At 36.0% G+C, this 15741-nt stretch overlaps 2 protein-coding genes across 5 annotated transcripts in view; both read left to right on the forward strand.

Moving 5' to 3' along the window:
• Positions 1-15741, forward strand: part of NME8 (NME/NM23 family member 8) — a 405025-nt gene that overhangs the window by 178265 nt on the left and 211019 nt on the right. The gene's annotated exons all lie outside the window — the stretch shown is intronic.
• Positions 13059-15741, forward strand: part of GPR141 (G protein-coupled receptor 141) — a 60117-nt gene continuing 57434 nt past the window's right edge. Inside the window, exon 1 of the mRNA XM_009452904.5 lies at positions 13059-13146. The gene's annotated coding sequence lies outside the window, so the exon portion shown is untranslated. The remainder of the gene's footprint in view (positions 13147-15741) is intronic.

A 15741-nucleotide genomic window follows, 5' to 3' on the forward strand; every position in this document is an offset into this window, starting at 1 on the left:
CCAAAAATGTCAATATAGAGGAAATTTCATCCTTGTGTCAACTTTTGGTTCATGGTGTTTGGTACTTACTTTAGTTTCTGTAGATGAAGAGAAGGAAATAGAAGACTAGGAAAGATTCAATACCTGAAAACAATTGATAGATATATTGACTTGATGGTAGAGTACATTTAAATGAAGAATGAGGAAATTAGACAAACCTGATTCATAGTTGAGTTTTCCTATCATAAAACACACCACAGTTTTATTTCTTATTTAACTGATATGATGTGTAAGAAAAAACAAATACATATATTTAATAATATCAAAGCATGTCAAAACCTGCGATTCCATCCTGGTCCCTATCAATAATGGAAGATGAAGTTTCAAATTGATTTAGTGATGACAATTTAGTGATCCTGATGACTTTCTGGTAATGGAGAACCAGAGGAGCAACTGTAGATGTAAACTGATTTAATTTTCTTTAGGTAATGCTGTTTCTAGGAAAGCAGAAGTTTTTTTTGTATGCTCCATTTCCTGGGTTGGCCATGGAGAGACAAGTGTGAGTAAGTGAAAAGATCGCATTTAACAGCTCTCATTTAGATTGTCCTGCACGTACAGAATACATACAATGAATGTAATAATTGTACTATCTTGCAGGGTTGCCTGAGGACTCTGTAAGATAATAGGAAGAAAATATTTGTTGAAGGCATAAGTATCCAATAAACGCTAGCAATAGGATTATAAATATCATAAATGCAAATCTGACTAACATAATACCAAGTAATAATAGTATTTGTTAATAATGGCTTTGAGCAAATTACCACAATATTTCTAGTTTGCTTCCCTATCTATAAAACGAAACTGATGATTCCTACCCTCATGAAATTGTTGTGGGGATAACATTAAAAAATTATGAAATTCTTACTGTCTGCCTGGCACAAAGTAAGCATCTGTCCCTCCGCCCACTAAGCAAACATGTGAGCACAGACAGTGTGTTTGGTGCCACTGTGCTAAGTGCTGGTGAAGCAGTAATAGATAAATCATCGTTCCTAATTTCATAGAAAATTCCCTATGAAATTAGGATAATCCAGATATTCCCTATGAAATTAGGATAACATAGGGAAATAGATAAATCATAGTTCCTAATTTCATAGACCCACCTTTCTGTTGAACTGTATACAAAATATGGATATCGAATCTAACAACTGAGTTTATTATGGTAGATAATTTAAGGTTTCGATGTGCAAGTTGAAATGGTAGTGAAAGTGAGAGTGTGTGAGAGGGAGACTGGTGCATAAAGGTGAAGGAATTCAAAGGCAAAGAGACTATGTCTAATGGAGTGCTGGCAAATGCAAGGAGGCTGTTGAGTGACATTGCACAAGCAGATGACACGTTCCCAAGCAAAGGCAGAATCAAACTAACAGGCAGCTTCTGGACCTACGCTGTTAAGTACAATGCCTGGTGTAATAAGCATTTTTGAATGAATTGATAAAGTCATCCTTGGAGGAAATACACTCTGAAGATTCAGGGACCAAAATAAAGGATTAAGAGAAGGATGTTAAGTAAACAGTAAGCCACAGAATTTTTTTTTTTTTTTTAAAGAGAGTAAAACTCTTTTAAAGCCACTAAGGTGAAGACACAGTGTAACTGTTTCTTATCTTTCTCAAGCAAGAGCTGGCCATTCTCTTTGAACCTCTCAGGGAATGAGTGAGTGTTAAAACTATCATTGATGATGAGTTCCAAGCCGGGACTCCATCAGAGAGAGAGATTGCCTGGAACTGAAGAAGCTAAATCTACCTTCAAGTCCAGGGTGCAGCCCAGGGCCACTAAAAGGAATTAAGGCTAAACTGTCAAGAGCTGAGTAAATGTATACTTGGCAGTGTGATGATTAATATTGAGTGTCGACTTGATTGGACTGAAGGATGCAAAGTATTGTTCCTTGGTGGGTCTGTGAGGGTGTTGTCAAAGGAGATTAACATTTGAGTCAGTGGACTGGGAGAGGCAGACCCACCCTCAGTCTGGGTGGGCACCATCTAATCAGCTGCCAGCATGGCCAGAATAAAAGCAGACAGAAGAACATGGAAAGACTAGACTGGTTGAGTCTTCCAGCCTCCATCTTTCTCCCATGCTAGATGCTTCCTGCCCGTGAACATCGGACTCCAAACTCTTCAGCTTTGGGACTCTTGGACCTTTGACCACAGACTGAAGGCTGCATTGTGGGCTTCTCTACTTTTGAGGTTTTGGGACTCGGACTGGCTTCCTTGCTCCTCAGCTTGCAGACAGCCTATTGTGGGACCTCACCTTGTGACCGTGTGAGTCAATACTCCTTAATAAACTCCCCTTCATATATACATCTATCTTATTAGTTCTGTCCCTCTAGAGAACCCTGACTAATGTAGGCAATGAGGCAAGAAGTTAAGGTTTAAGGTCAAAAGAAAAGGTCGGAGACTATTCCAGTAAACGTGGCTAGGATGCCTGAAGCTCATAAATGGGGGCTGACTGGGCTTAGCCTGGAATAAAAGCTCTTGTTTGGTGATTCAGTTACTAGATCTATTTGATATGTGTACATGTGTGTGTTTGAAACTTATTGATGAATAAATACATTAAAAATTGAAATTCTGCCCTGATATTCTAAGCCTTCCTCCTAAGACAAAATACCATTAGATTTCTTCTCTATTTATAGGGGTATTCTCTCCCACAGAGCAGGGCCTGCTGCTCTGTTTCTGGAAAAACACATTCTGCTTTAAAAATGATACTCTGTAACTCTGTTTCCTGAGAATTACACACGACTTGAATCTAGTCCTTTGCTAAGATGAAGTACAGATTTGAGGTGCATTCATATTCCCCATAAAATATGTTTGTCACCCTAGCAACTGCCCTAAAATACCTTGTAATATCCTGACATGAGTATAAATACAATTTCTCATACTCTGAGAAGCCAAGCAAGTGACATAAGTTATTCCAACATCAGAAGTCTTCCAGGTGTAGACTTCAGGGTGGAAGCCAGGATATCATCATCATCATCATCATCTTCGTCATCTTCATGATATCACTATTTCTTTTCACAATATTTCTTTACAGGTGACAAAGGTTTCTACAACTAAATATAGTATCTGAATGCATTAAATGGTAAGAACCTTTGCCTCTGCACTGGTGGGGATGTTTGGTGGCCTGTTTCAGATCATTCTGAAGTGTGAAGTTTGAAATTTGTTGAACACATTAAAGAGAAAATACTGCTTTAAACAAAGGTCACCAAATTGTAAAACAAAGAAATTTTCAAAAAATCTGTAATAGAGATATAGGCAATTACCCCACTGTTGTAATTAGCAAAATGACGCTCAGAAAGTCTATGTAGTCTTTCTCCAGGCACTCAGTTTACTAGATGAAGGGGAGGAATTGAGTGCAGATGAACTTCCAAATCTCTTTGTACTACTGTGAATGCAGCATCTACATCCTAATTCACATGGCTGGAAAGCTCAGTTGCAAAAGGGATATTTTGGACAGGTTATCAGAACGAAGATGGACAATATTCATTAGTCACAGGTATGTGGTTTTCAGCGAGGCATTTGGCAAGGCCGCTGCTGGCTATGTTGACCTTACAGAAACACAGCCTGTATGATATTTGGAGAATACCTCCAGGCAAAGGACACTCGTGAATGAACTGGTGCCCAACTGGAGGCTATCAGGTAGCTGGTGGAGGACTCGTACCTCAGGTCTGTTGTTTTGGACAGTTTTTCACATCTTGAATGAGGTGAGTGGTCAGACTTAGGATCTAAAAAGTCCTGAAGAAGGCAGGAGCAAACTAAAGTTTAATAATGATTGATAAAAGGTCCTTCTCCTGGGTCCCAAATCACAGGATGGTGAAAGCTGTGCTTGAAGGCAGTTCTTAAAGCACCACATAAGAGGAGAGAAATTTTATTTCACAAATCGGAGCACACTGAAGGCATTTAGTACAGTTCTGGCTGAACACTTTAAGAAAGAGGAACTTATGGAAACTGAAGGATGTTGTAAACAGAGTGGCTGGGAGAATGGAGGAACTCAAAACCACATCATGTGAATATTGCTTTAGAAGATCACAGTTCCAGACACGGAGAAGGGAAGACTCAGACCGTACAAGACAATCAACATTCAGTACTTGCAGGGCTGTCAGGGAGAAAAGGGATTAAACTTTTTTTCTCCTTGGCTATAAGATGGGAATTTAAAATGTGGGTCGTTAGTATAAGGAAACATTTCAGTTTGTAAGTAATAAATAACTTTAAATGCCAGAGCTGTCAGAAGATGAACAACTAGAGACTGGATGGTACTTGGAGGGGTATCTCCAGTATCAGTGAGTAGTTCTGAACACTGAGATTCTGTGCTTCACAGATCCCTCCTTTGCTCTTTAAATATTTGGCATGTTATCACCACCCTCTTTTTTGTGTGGAGTCCCAATAATGGAAATCATCCTTTTTAGGTGATTCAGAAAATTTTGAAGATCTGCAGCAGAGTTCAACCAGAGTTTACTTTGCACGTTGATTTAATAGGTGAGAGCTGGAAGCTCACAAATGCCATATGCAAATTTGTTCTAAATGAGCTCTAAATATGGATTTGGAACTAATTGTTCTGGCATTTATTTCAATGAGATAAAGCATTGGACAAATATATTTCAAAGTGAGGAAGAGGATGTTTTAGCATTGTTCCCAGGAAAATGAACTGTAGCATGCAGGTAATTCAGAAAAGGAGGACACTTAATGTGAAGCTTCATGTGAGAAAACAGAATGTTGGCTGAATCATTATTTAGAAATAATAGAACTGTGGGCTGAGGCGGGTGGATCACAAGGTCAGGAGTTCGAGACCAGCCTGGCTAAGGTGGTGAAACCCTGTCTTTACTAAAAATACAAAAATTAGCCAGGTGCAGTGGCACGCGCCTGTAATCCTAGCTACTAGGGAGGCTGAGGCAGGAGAATCACTTGAACCCAGGAGGTGGAGGTTGCAGTGAGCCCAGATCGCGCCATCGCACTCCAGCCTGGGCAACAAGAGCGAAAACTCCATCATAAAATAATAACGATAATAATAATGGAACTGTGAAAATAATTAGTGTCAAATCACCTGTACCAGTAAATTTTTAGTGTGGAACATTTAAAAATGAACTTTTATTATTTAAGTATATTGTTTACATAGAAAAATGCACAAATCACAGAGTGCAACCAGATGAGTTATCACAATGTCAGCACATTTGAGTGCTCGCCACCCAGATCAAGAGATAGCAGGGAAGTACCCCTTCTTCCCCTAATTGCTCCCACTCCTCCCATGCCTTCAGTGGTAACCACTGGCAGGACTTGCAACATCATAGATCAGTTTTCCCTGTATTTAAACTTCATATAAATGTAACCACACAGTGAATTCTTTGTTTTTGGCTTCTTTTCTCAATACTATGTTTGTGAAATGCATCTATGTTTTTGCATGTAACATTATTTCATTCATTTTCATTGTTAAAGAGCAACTACACGTCCATATTTTTTTAAAAAAGAATACATTTTATTGTTAAGCCACATCAAGGATTATTTCCAGATTTTGACTACTGTGCTTTTTTCTGTTACGAACATTCTTGTAGTATTTTTGACACATATACATATGCATTTTCTGTTGGGTACATATCTAATAATGAAATTGCTGGATCATGAGACAAAGGAATGTTGAGCTTGAGAAGTAAAGCTTTAGCTGTACCACTAGCAGCGTATGCAAATTCTATTTGCTCCACATCCTCCTCAATACTTGGTATTGTGGTCTTTTTAATTTTAGCCATTTGGTATATATTTAGTGGTATTCCATGGCTGTTTTTAATTATCGTTTACCAAGTGACTAATTTAGATGAGTAACATCGCCTGTACTTATGAGAAAACCTTCTTTTGCAAATTGCTTATCCAGGTATTTTGTATGTACTAATTTTATTATATTATCTATCTTTTTTCTCATTTATACATATTTGATATGAATCTTTGGTCAGTTATATGAACTACAAATATCTGCTTTCATTCCATGGTTTCTCTTTTTACTGTCTTGATATTTTTGATGAGTATAAAGTCTTATTTTAAAGTAGTTTGACTCAGTCTCCTTTTTAGTGATTAGTGAGTTTTGTATTCTTAAAAAATTTTTCCTATACTCCAAGGTCAAGAAGATAATCTTTGTTATCTTCTAGAAGCCTTATTGTCTCACTTTTCACATTTAGGTCAACAATCTATCTGGAACTGATTTTTTGCAAATAATGTGAGGTAGAAACTCAAGATTCACTTTTCCCCCTGATTTGAATGTTTAATCGACCCAACATCATTTATTAAAAAGACTTCCTTCCTTCCTTCCTTCTCTCCCTCCCTCTCTCCCTTTCTTTCTTTCCCTCTTTCTTCTTTTCTTCTTCCCCACTGCTTTACATTGCCACCGTTTTTGTAAATAAGTGTTCATCTATGCATGTGGATCATTTGCTGGACTCTATACTATACTTCTTTATGATTGTGCTAATACCATGCAGTTTTAATAATTTTAGCTTTAAAATAAATCTTGGTATCTGGTAATTCAGTCTTTCAAATATTTTCATTTTCTTCCATTTTCTTGGACATTTAAGGCGCTTTACATTGCCATATAAATTTTTGGATTTATTTGTTAATTTTCACAAAATCATTTATTTGGATTTTTATTAGGAATATATTGAACATAGGTAGTTTTGGGGAAGCACTGCTATCTTCACAATATTGAACCTTTTTATGTGAAAGTAATGCATAGTCTTCCACCCATTGAGATCTTTGTTAATTTCTCTCAATATTTTATATTATTCTACATTGAAGACTTGCTTATCTACTGTTAAATTTAGTCCTAGGCATTGAAGTTTTTTCATTTTGATGCTAATTAAAATGGTATTATTTTAAAAAATTGTATTATTTGCTTCTTTGTTGCAAGTGTGAAATGCAATTGATTTTTGAAAATTAATATGTAACTTTTGGCTTTGCAATAGTTAACAAATTTATTCTATAAGTCTATCTATGGAGTATCTGTATTTTATATGTATAAAATAATGTCCCTTGGAAATAAAGATTGTGTTATTTCTTTCTTTCCAATATTTATACCTTTTATTAATTATTTTGCCTCACTGCATTCTGTTAGGATCCAATAAAACATCTTTAGTAAGAGTGGCAACAGATGGCATCCTTGACTTATACTTGCTACCAGGAGGAAAGCATTCAATATTTTCCCATTAAAGCAGATCGTTTGCTGTAGGATTTTGTATGTATCCATCTATTCTTCATTTGTAGGTGCCTTTTAAAAAATCACGGATGGATGTTGAATTTTATCGCGATTTTTCTGCCTCTGTTTGAGAAGATCCTGTGATTTTTCTCCTCTATTTTGCCTAGGTGGTGAATTGCACTCACTGATTTTTACATGTGTTGTCTTCTTGGAATAATTCTCGCCTGACCATAATGCCATGACTTTGTGTGTGTGTGTGTGTGTGTGTGTGTGTGTGTGTGTGTGTGTCTGTGTTTTCTGAGGCAGGTCTCATTCTGTTGCTCAGGCTGTAGTGCAGTGACTTGATCATAGTTCACTGCAGTGTTGAACTCCTGGGCTCTTGCTTTGACCTCCCAAAATGCTGGCATTACAGACTTAAGCCACCATGCCCAGCTATAATTTATATATATGTATCACTAGATTTTATTTGCTAATATTTTGTTTATGAGTTTTGTGTCCATATAAATCAGAGTAGACTTTGCTTAGGTCCTTTATTATAATTTCCTCACTGGATTTTGCTATCAAAGTTACGATAACCTCAAAACGTGAGTTAGAAATCTTTCTTTTTTTTCTGTGCTCTGGAATAATATATGTAAAATTGATGTTATTTCTAAATGTTTAGAAGAATTCACATAAAATCATTAGGACTGGAAATTTGTTTTCAAAGGGTTGTAGTTACAGATTTCATTTCTTTTACTAGATATTAACTATTTGTATTATATATTTCTTCATGTGGCAGTATAGTATATAAATTATGGCTTTTAAAATTATTTCACCATTTTATTGAAATCATTGCTCTAAAACTGTTATGATATCTTTTTGTTAGCATTTTATTACCTGAGGGTTGTGTAGTTAAGCCCCTTCTTCAAAAAAATCTTGATACTTGGATTTTGTGCCTTCTTTCTTTTTTTCTCTATTTTTCTAGAGATTCGTTGAATTTATTAGTCTTTAAAAGAATGAACTTGTAGACTTATTTTCTCTTTTATATATTTGTTTTATCTTTCATTGACTTCTGCTTATTTTTCTTCTATCCTGCTGCTTACCTCGAGTTTCATTCATTTCACCTTTCCACCTCTACTATATGCATTTAAATATGACCTTAATTGTAATATTAAAGTTTTTATAAGTTGAATTTTCATTATCATTCAAATAACAGTATTTCCTAATTTTCATTCATACTCACATTTTAGCTTGTGATTTATTTAGAAGTATATTGAGTACTTTTCAAACATATAAAGGTTTTAACATTATCTTTTTGTTACTGATTTCTAGCCTAATTGTGCCTTTTATCAGAAAATATACTCTGTATAGTTTCAGTCTTATTATATTTGTTATATTTGCTTTATATCTACCATTGGGTTAATTGAGTTTGTTCATGTGATGTGAATTCTGCATTTGCTGAGTATAAGGAACATGAATTAGGTCAAGTTTATTGATTGCCTTGTTCAAGTGTACTATATTCACATTGAATTTTTGTCTGCTTGTTGTATCACAGAGAGGTTTGTTAAAATCTTCTCTTTGTCCATTTTCCCTTTCGTCATGTCATTGTTTTGCTTCACATATTTGAGACTAAAACTGCAACAAATTCAGAATTGTAATGTTTTAGAAAGATTGACAACTTTTATTATGAAATTACCTCTCTTTGTTGCCAATAATGTTTCTTGCCTTAAAGTCTAATCTGGTAAGTGCTCAGTGCATTTACATATTATTATCATCAAATTTGGGGTTTTAAATTTGCTCTCTTACTCTTTGTTTTCTACTTATCTATTCATTCTATATGTCTTTTCTGTACTTTTTGGCATTTTTTTTGGATAATATCTCTTCATTCCATTTTTTCCTGTTTTATCTTGCTAATTTTGTTGTTATTTTTTAGTCACTATTCCAAAGATGATGGTGAACATTCTTGATTGATTAAAGTCTAATATTAATTAGTACTTTTACCACCTTCAAGAAGATGCAAAGATTTTAGAACACTTGAATTCAATTTATATCTCTCCATGCTTCATCCCATTATTGTCATGAATTTTGACTCTACCTATATTTCAAATCCTGTTAGGTGATTACTATTGTTATTGTAAATCTTCGATATGTACATAGGTTTACCCACACATTTGCTCTTTCTATTGCTCTTGGTTTCTTTGTGCAGTTCTGGCTCTCACCTGGGATTGCCTTTGCACTTTTGGAATCACTCCTTTTAACATTTCCCTTAGTTCATGTTGGTGGGTTACAAATCATCATAGTTTCAGTTTGTCTGAAAATATTATTTTGTCATCAAGATGATGGATATTCTTATTGCATAAAGAACTCTAAATTAGCAGTTATTTTCTTTTACAATTTTGAAGATGTTGTTCCATTTCCTTTGGGTTCCATTGCTGTTGTTGAAAAGGCTGTCTTCAATCTTATTGTTGCACACTTCAAAGTTTTTTGCCTCCAAACAGATTTTAAGTTTTGTTTTTGTTTTTTCTTTAGAGATGGAGGTCTCACTATGTTGCTTAGGCTGGTCTCAAACTCCTGGCTGAAAGCAATCCTATCATCTCAGCTTCTCCTGTAACATAATTTTAAAATTTCTTTCTTCATTTTTTTATTTCGTATATTGGACCTTGGTAGAGTTTTTGTTGTTGTTTCTATTCTCTTTGGGATTCATAGTGCTTCTTGAGTCTATGTCTTTTTTTATTATGATTTTTTAAAAAAATGTATTGCCCTTTAAAATATCATTTCTTCCAAATTCTTCCTCTTGTTTCTTTCCAGAGCAACATTATAGGCATGTTAAAACTTTGCCCTATGTCTTTCATGACTTTTGTGTGATTTTATATAATTTTTATCTTTTTTTGTTGCCATTATTCAATCTGGTATTTCTTTTTTTTCTTTTTCTTTTTTTTTTGAGACTGAGTTTTGTGCTTTTCACCCAGGCTGGAGTGCAATGGCGTGATCTCAGCTCATTGCAACCTCTACCTCCTGGGATCAAGCGATTCTCCTGCCTTGGCCTCCCTGGTAGCTGGGATTACAGGCACCCACCACTATGTCCAGCTAATTTTTGTATTTTTAGTAAAGACAGGGTTTCACCATGTTGGCCAGGCTGGTCTTGAACTCCTGACCTCAGGTGATCCACCTGCCTTGGCCTCCCAAAGTGCTGGGATTACAGGTGTGAGCCACCATGCCCAGCCCAATCTGCTACTTTCTACTGACCTATATTTCAATTCCATCATCCTCTGTGTCTAATCTTCTATTAGTCTTCATCAGTTAAGTAACTTTAGTTGTTTTATTTTTCAGTTTCAGAATTTCTATTTTATTAAAAAAATTCTCTAGTGTAAATTTTCTATATTTTGTGTACTCTCTTCAAACAATTGATTACAGCTATTTTAAAACCAATCAATTCTGAATGCCCTTGTGCATTTGTTTCTATTTTCTGTTTATTTTCATGGTCTGTTTTTCTAGACTTATCTTCAGACATGGCTTTTAATAGTTATTGAAATTTGGACATTGTGTTTAAAAAGTTTGAGAGTCAATTCATTGATCTGGTTAGTGTTATCGTCCTCCAGAGAGTATTTACTTTTGCTTGATGTGTGTGAGGAGGTCGTTATGACGATGGCAAATCTCCTATCTATTCAGTGATTGTCTACCTAATTAAGCAATTTAGGTGATTTGAAATTGGGCTCCCACTTTGTGATGGTACAATATTTTTAGCACATGCTGTCTCCTAGGGTGTAGCCCTTCAGGGGTCCTAACTGAAAATTTGAGGTAATTATAAGGGCACCACCTCCTTGGTGGTCTCTGTTTGCTTCTTAAACTAGATTTCCTTAACTTCTGAGCATCTTAGCCACTGTATTTCACCTGTTTCTTCACCTCTCAGTGTCCAGTTTCAAATCAGCAGTGCCTTGAGTAAAAAGTACTCAGGAGTTGAAAATCAGATTCACTGATTTGTACTTCCTGTCTTCTGGGGATTTTATTTCTTCAAGCTCTCATTGCCTGGGCAGCTTTCTGAAGCCTTCAAACTTATAGGTTTTGCATTCTGTTCATTTTTGTAAGCTGCTCTCAGCAGGAGGGTTTGTCAGCAACAATCTTCTCTACAACTAATAAAGCTTGAAATATCTCTAGCATGAGTTATTTTGAAGCAGATAGCATTTTAACTCATATGGCAGAAAGAACACACATCTGCTGAAATTGAAGAGTTTCCTGATGCAGAGGCCTTTTCTTCAAACTAAGAAACAAAGTTGGAAGCACTTAGAACATTATGTTTGGAGTAAGAAATGTGAATACTGATGAAAACAGAACTGCAAAAATTTCGCCAAAAATAATGAGTGTTTTAGCATTGTAAAGAATACCAGGAATCACCCCAAATTACCAAAGTTATCATTCTACTTAGGGACCTTAAAATAGAAAGAACCCAGGGCCAGTATCATTTTGATGCCTTTTAAAATTTCTTTTTGAAATAGTGAAATGTCACAATGGATTTTAAAAATAGGGGAATGTTGAAAATGTTGATATTTAATAAATTAGTACTTTTTAACTGACCAATTTCTGTATAATATTATCATGCTGTCTACATCAGGAGTTCTCAACCCCTGGGCCACAGACCAGCAGTGGTTCGTGGCCTGTTAGGAACTGGGCTGCACAGGAGCGGAGCAGTGCACGAGTGAGCCAGCAAAGTTTCGTCTATATTTACAGCTGCTCCCCATCACTTGCATTACTGCCTGAGCTCCACCTCCTGTTAGATCAGCAGCGGCATTAGATTCTCATGGGAGCATGAACCTTATTGTTGAATTGTCCATGCTAGGGATCTAGGTTGCAGTGTTCCTTATGAGAATCTAATGTCTGATGATCTGTCACTGTCTTCCATCACCCCCAAATGGGACCATCTAGTTGCAGAAAAACAACCTCAGGGCTTCCACTGATTCTACATTATGATGAGTTGTATAATTATTCCATTATATATTATCATGTAATAACAATTGAAATAAAGTGTGCAATAAATGTAATGTGCTTGAATCATCCAGAAAACATCCCCACCCCTGTCTGTGGAAAAATTGTCTTCCATGAAACCTTTCCCTGGTGCCAAAAAAGGTTGGGGACCACCAATTTACATAATTAGAAAGTTTATAAAATCCTAATTTATAGAGTGGTCATCAAATGGTAGGAAAGTTCAAGCAGTTTGAGGAATTGATGATTTTTTTTTTCAATACTTGCAGTGCATTTCTACTACTGTGTGGGCAGCTTCTTCTGGAGATAATGTTGACAGTCTAAAAAGTTAAGCTGTGACGATTTACTCCCCTCCCCTGCCCCTATAGCACACTCTGATTTTAAATATTTTCTCTCTTAATTCTAATTAAATGACATAATTATAGTGCCATATCCCAGTCAATGCCATTTATCAGTGACAGCTAATTAACACAATTATAAAAGTGGGAGCCCTAAGTTACCAGTGAGGTATAGAGCAACTCTGGAAATTTTCTCCTTACTGAAAGGAAGTATTACACATATTCCTTCACCAGAAGAACAATACACAGTTTACCTTCCCTTTTTGTTTTTGATAATGTCACTTTGTTCCCCATTCTCTACAAAATTTAGTTTGAATAACATTTTAAAAACTTGATTCATCGTAGTCATCAATCCTTCATAAATATTTCCTGACAATTGGCCTCTCTGTAGTTTGCAACCTGGACTACTCATGTTTAAGAGTTGGTTTTTCAAGACTATTGTGTTTCAAATGGTTTTGAGGTTTTATGGTCTGTTGACATTCTGAGGAACTTAGAACACATTCACTTCCTTTTGCTTGGTGAGCTGTCCAGAGCCTTTGCAAATGCATGCAGAGCATGGAAATGCCCCAGCTGCCCTGCTGTTGAAACAGAATCCTATTTGGAAGGCAGACATGTGGCCCATCTCTGTAGCCATCACTGAGAAATCTGGATTTTCAAGGTAAGTACAGACGACTTAGGTTTGGGGAGACATGAATGAAAGTGCTATAGAAATAAAGCACACTTAATTTGTTGGCATAGTCCTAATTCAGAATCTTCAAATGGTTCTGCTGTAAAAAGCAAGCTTATTCTCTGACCACAACTCATCCTTTATAGAAAGAATTGTTCTATTCTTACTGCTTAGGATATGCTGCTCTGAAAGTAAAACCTGATATTTATCGGTAAATATGAACAAAAATGATTTCAGAATCTCTCTGTCAAAAAACCAGCTAAACATATCATAGAATTTTTTAGAGCAGTTGGCACTATTGAATTTGTGTATAATTATTCAAATGCTTATCTTTTAAGTGATGTCTTAATTTCCTTTTGTTATGAAAATCCTTTAACTCTATTACTGCATTATTTTCAGATAGAGTTTGAAACTATTCAGGCAGCCCTAGTTAATAGAAGGAAACAATCTGTAAGCAATCAGGTACTTAGAAATTTCTGAAAGAAGTATATTCAAAATAACATGTGAAATAATGGTAATTATAATTCTTTCCATCCCACTTTTAAAGTACTACTTAACAGGAAGGATCTGAAAATAACTTCTTAAATAAGATAAATAAAAAGAACAACATCTGTTCAAATAATTTTACTTTAAGTAAAATACTTTCTATACCAGTATTTTCTACTTCCAAGAAGTAATATTTTTCAAATATGTGGAATGAAATATAATGCAAAGTTTTTAAACAATAAGTCAGTAATGCCTAACTTGAATATAGGCATTTAATTTTGTTTCTTTCACAAATTTGTTATATGACTTTTGATAGGTCACTTAATTCTCTGGACTTCAGCGTTCTACATAACTGCACAATTACTTATCTGAGAAATTACTTATTAAGTACTCCAGAATTACATGTCTTTGTTTTCTGTTTTACTGGGTTTAAATCAATTAATTAGGATTTTAATCAGTCAATAGAAGTAATGGGAAGACCAATGGATGAGGAATCAGGTGGTGTGAGCTCTAGTCCTCTGTTTTCTAGTAATTGGCTGCATAATTTGGGGGAATATTGTCTAAGGATTCCAGACCAGGGGTTGGCAAACTTGTTCTACAAAAGCCTTGATAGTAAATATTTTAGGTTTTGCAAGCCAAGAGGTAGAACTGAGGCTAATATATTGGTACTTACATAACCATTTAAAACTATAAAAACCATTCGTAGCTCACAGGCTGTACAAAAACAAGAAGTGAGCCAGCTTTGGCTTAGGGGACACAATTTTCCAACTATTCTAGCAATGATTTTCAGCAATTATAAAATGGAAGTTGTAGACTGGATAAGAGATGCTCAGCTAAGGGAGTTCCTGGATGGTCTTTAGACTGATACACCAATCCTCTGAAATTGCATGCAAAAATGTAAGTGTGTGTTTTTCTTTTCTTCCTTTTGTGCGTGTGTGTGTTTCTCTCCCTCCCTCCTTCCTGCCTGCCTGCCTGCCTGCCTTCCTTCCTTCCTGCCTTCTTCCCTCCCTCCCTCCCTCCATCTCTCTCTCTCTTTCTCTCTCTCTCTCTCTTTCTCTCTTTCTTTCTTCAGGGCCTTTCTCTCTGTTGCCCAGGCTGGAGTTTAGCGACTCAATCATGGCTCACTGACTGCAGCCTTGACCTCCAGGGCTCAAGTGATCCTTTCATCTCAACCTCCTCAGTAGCTGAGACTACAGGTACTTGCCACCACACCTGGCTAATTAATTAATTTTTTTTTTAAAATAGAGACAGGGTCTTGCTCATGTTGCCCAGGTTAGTCTCAAACTCCTGGGCACAAGTGATCCTCCTGCCTTGGCTTTCAGAGTACTGGGATAACAAACATGAGCCACTGTGCCTGGCAGCGCTTTTTTTTTTTTTTTTTTTAAATAAGAAAAACACGGATTGATTTTCAAAGTGGTCCAAAATCCAATTATAGTTAAGGACCACAGGTCTAGCTAATTTCTAAAAGTGCTTTCCAAATTTAAAATCAATGAGCCTGTGAAATGTTTACTGGTGTCTACTATGGGTAAGCCATTGTGCTAGCACTATAAGAGACGTAGCATGTTGTGACTAAAATAATGTGTTAAATATATTGTTAAATAATATGTTAAAAAATATATTTTTGGGACAGGGCCTCGCTCTGTCTCCAAGGCAGGAGTGTAGTGGCACAATCACAGCTCACTGAAGCCTTCACCTCCTGGAATCAAGTGGTCCTCTCACTTCAGCCTTCCGAATAGCTGGGACTGCAGGTGTGAGCCACCCTGCCTGCCTTTTTTTTTTTTTTTTTTTTTCTTTAGAGAGGGGGTCTCACTATGTTGCCAAGGCTAGTCTCAAATCCCTGGGCTCAAGCAGTCTTCCTGACTCAGACTCAGACTAAAAATATATTAAAGAAGTTAGAATATGTGCAAGTCTGTGCTATCTTTCAAAGTAATAACATTGAAAACAATTTTCAATTGGTCAAAGATTTCTGAGACATTGCTTTGCAAAGTGTTTTCAAAGCTAGTTCATACGTTATACCAAAGTATTTTCCAAATTATGTTATTGTCCCATCTTATTTTGAATGACAATGTTATTATTCGTGACAGTCATAATCAAACTTAA

The sequence above is a fragment of the Pan troglodytes genome, chromosome 6, assembly GCF_028858775.2.
Source record: "Pan troglodytes isolate AG18354 chromosome 6, NHGRI_mPanTro3-v2.0_pri, whole genome shotgun sequence".
Lineage (NCBI taxonomy): Eukaryota > Metazoa > Chordata > Mammalia > Primates > Hominidae > Pan > Pan troglodytes.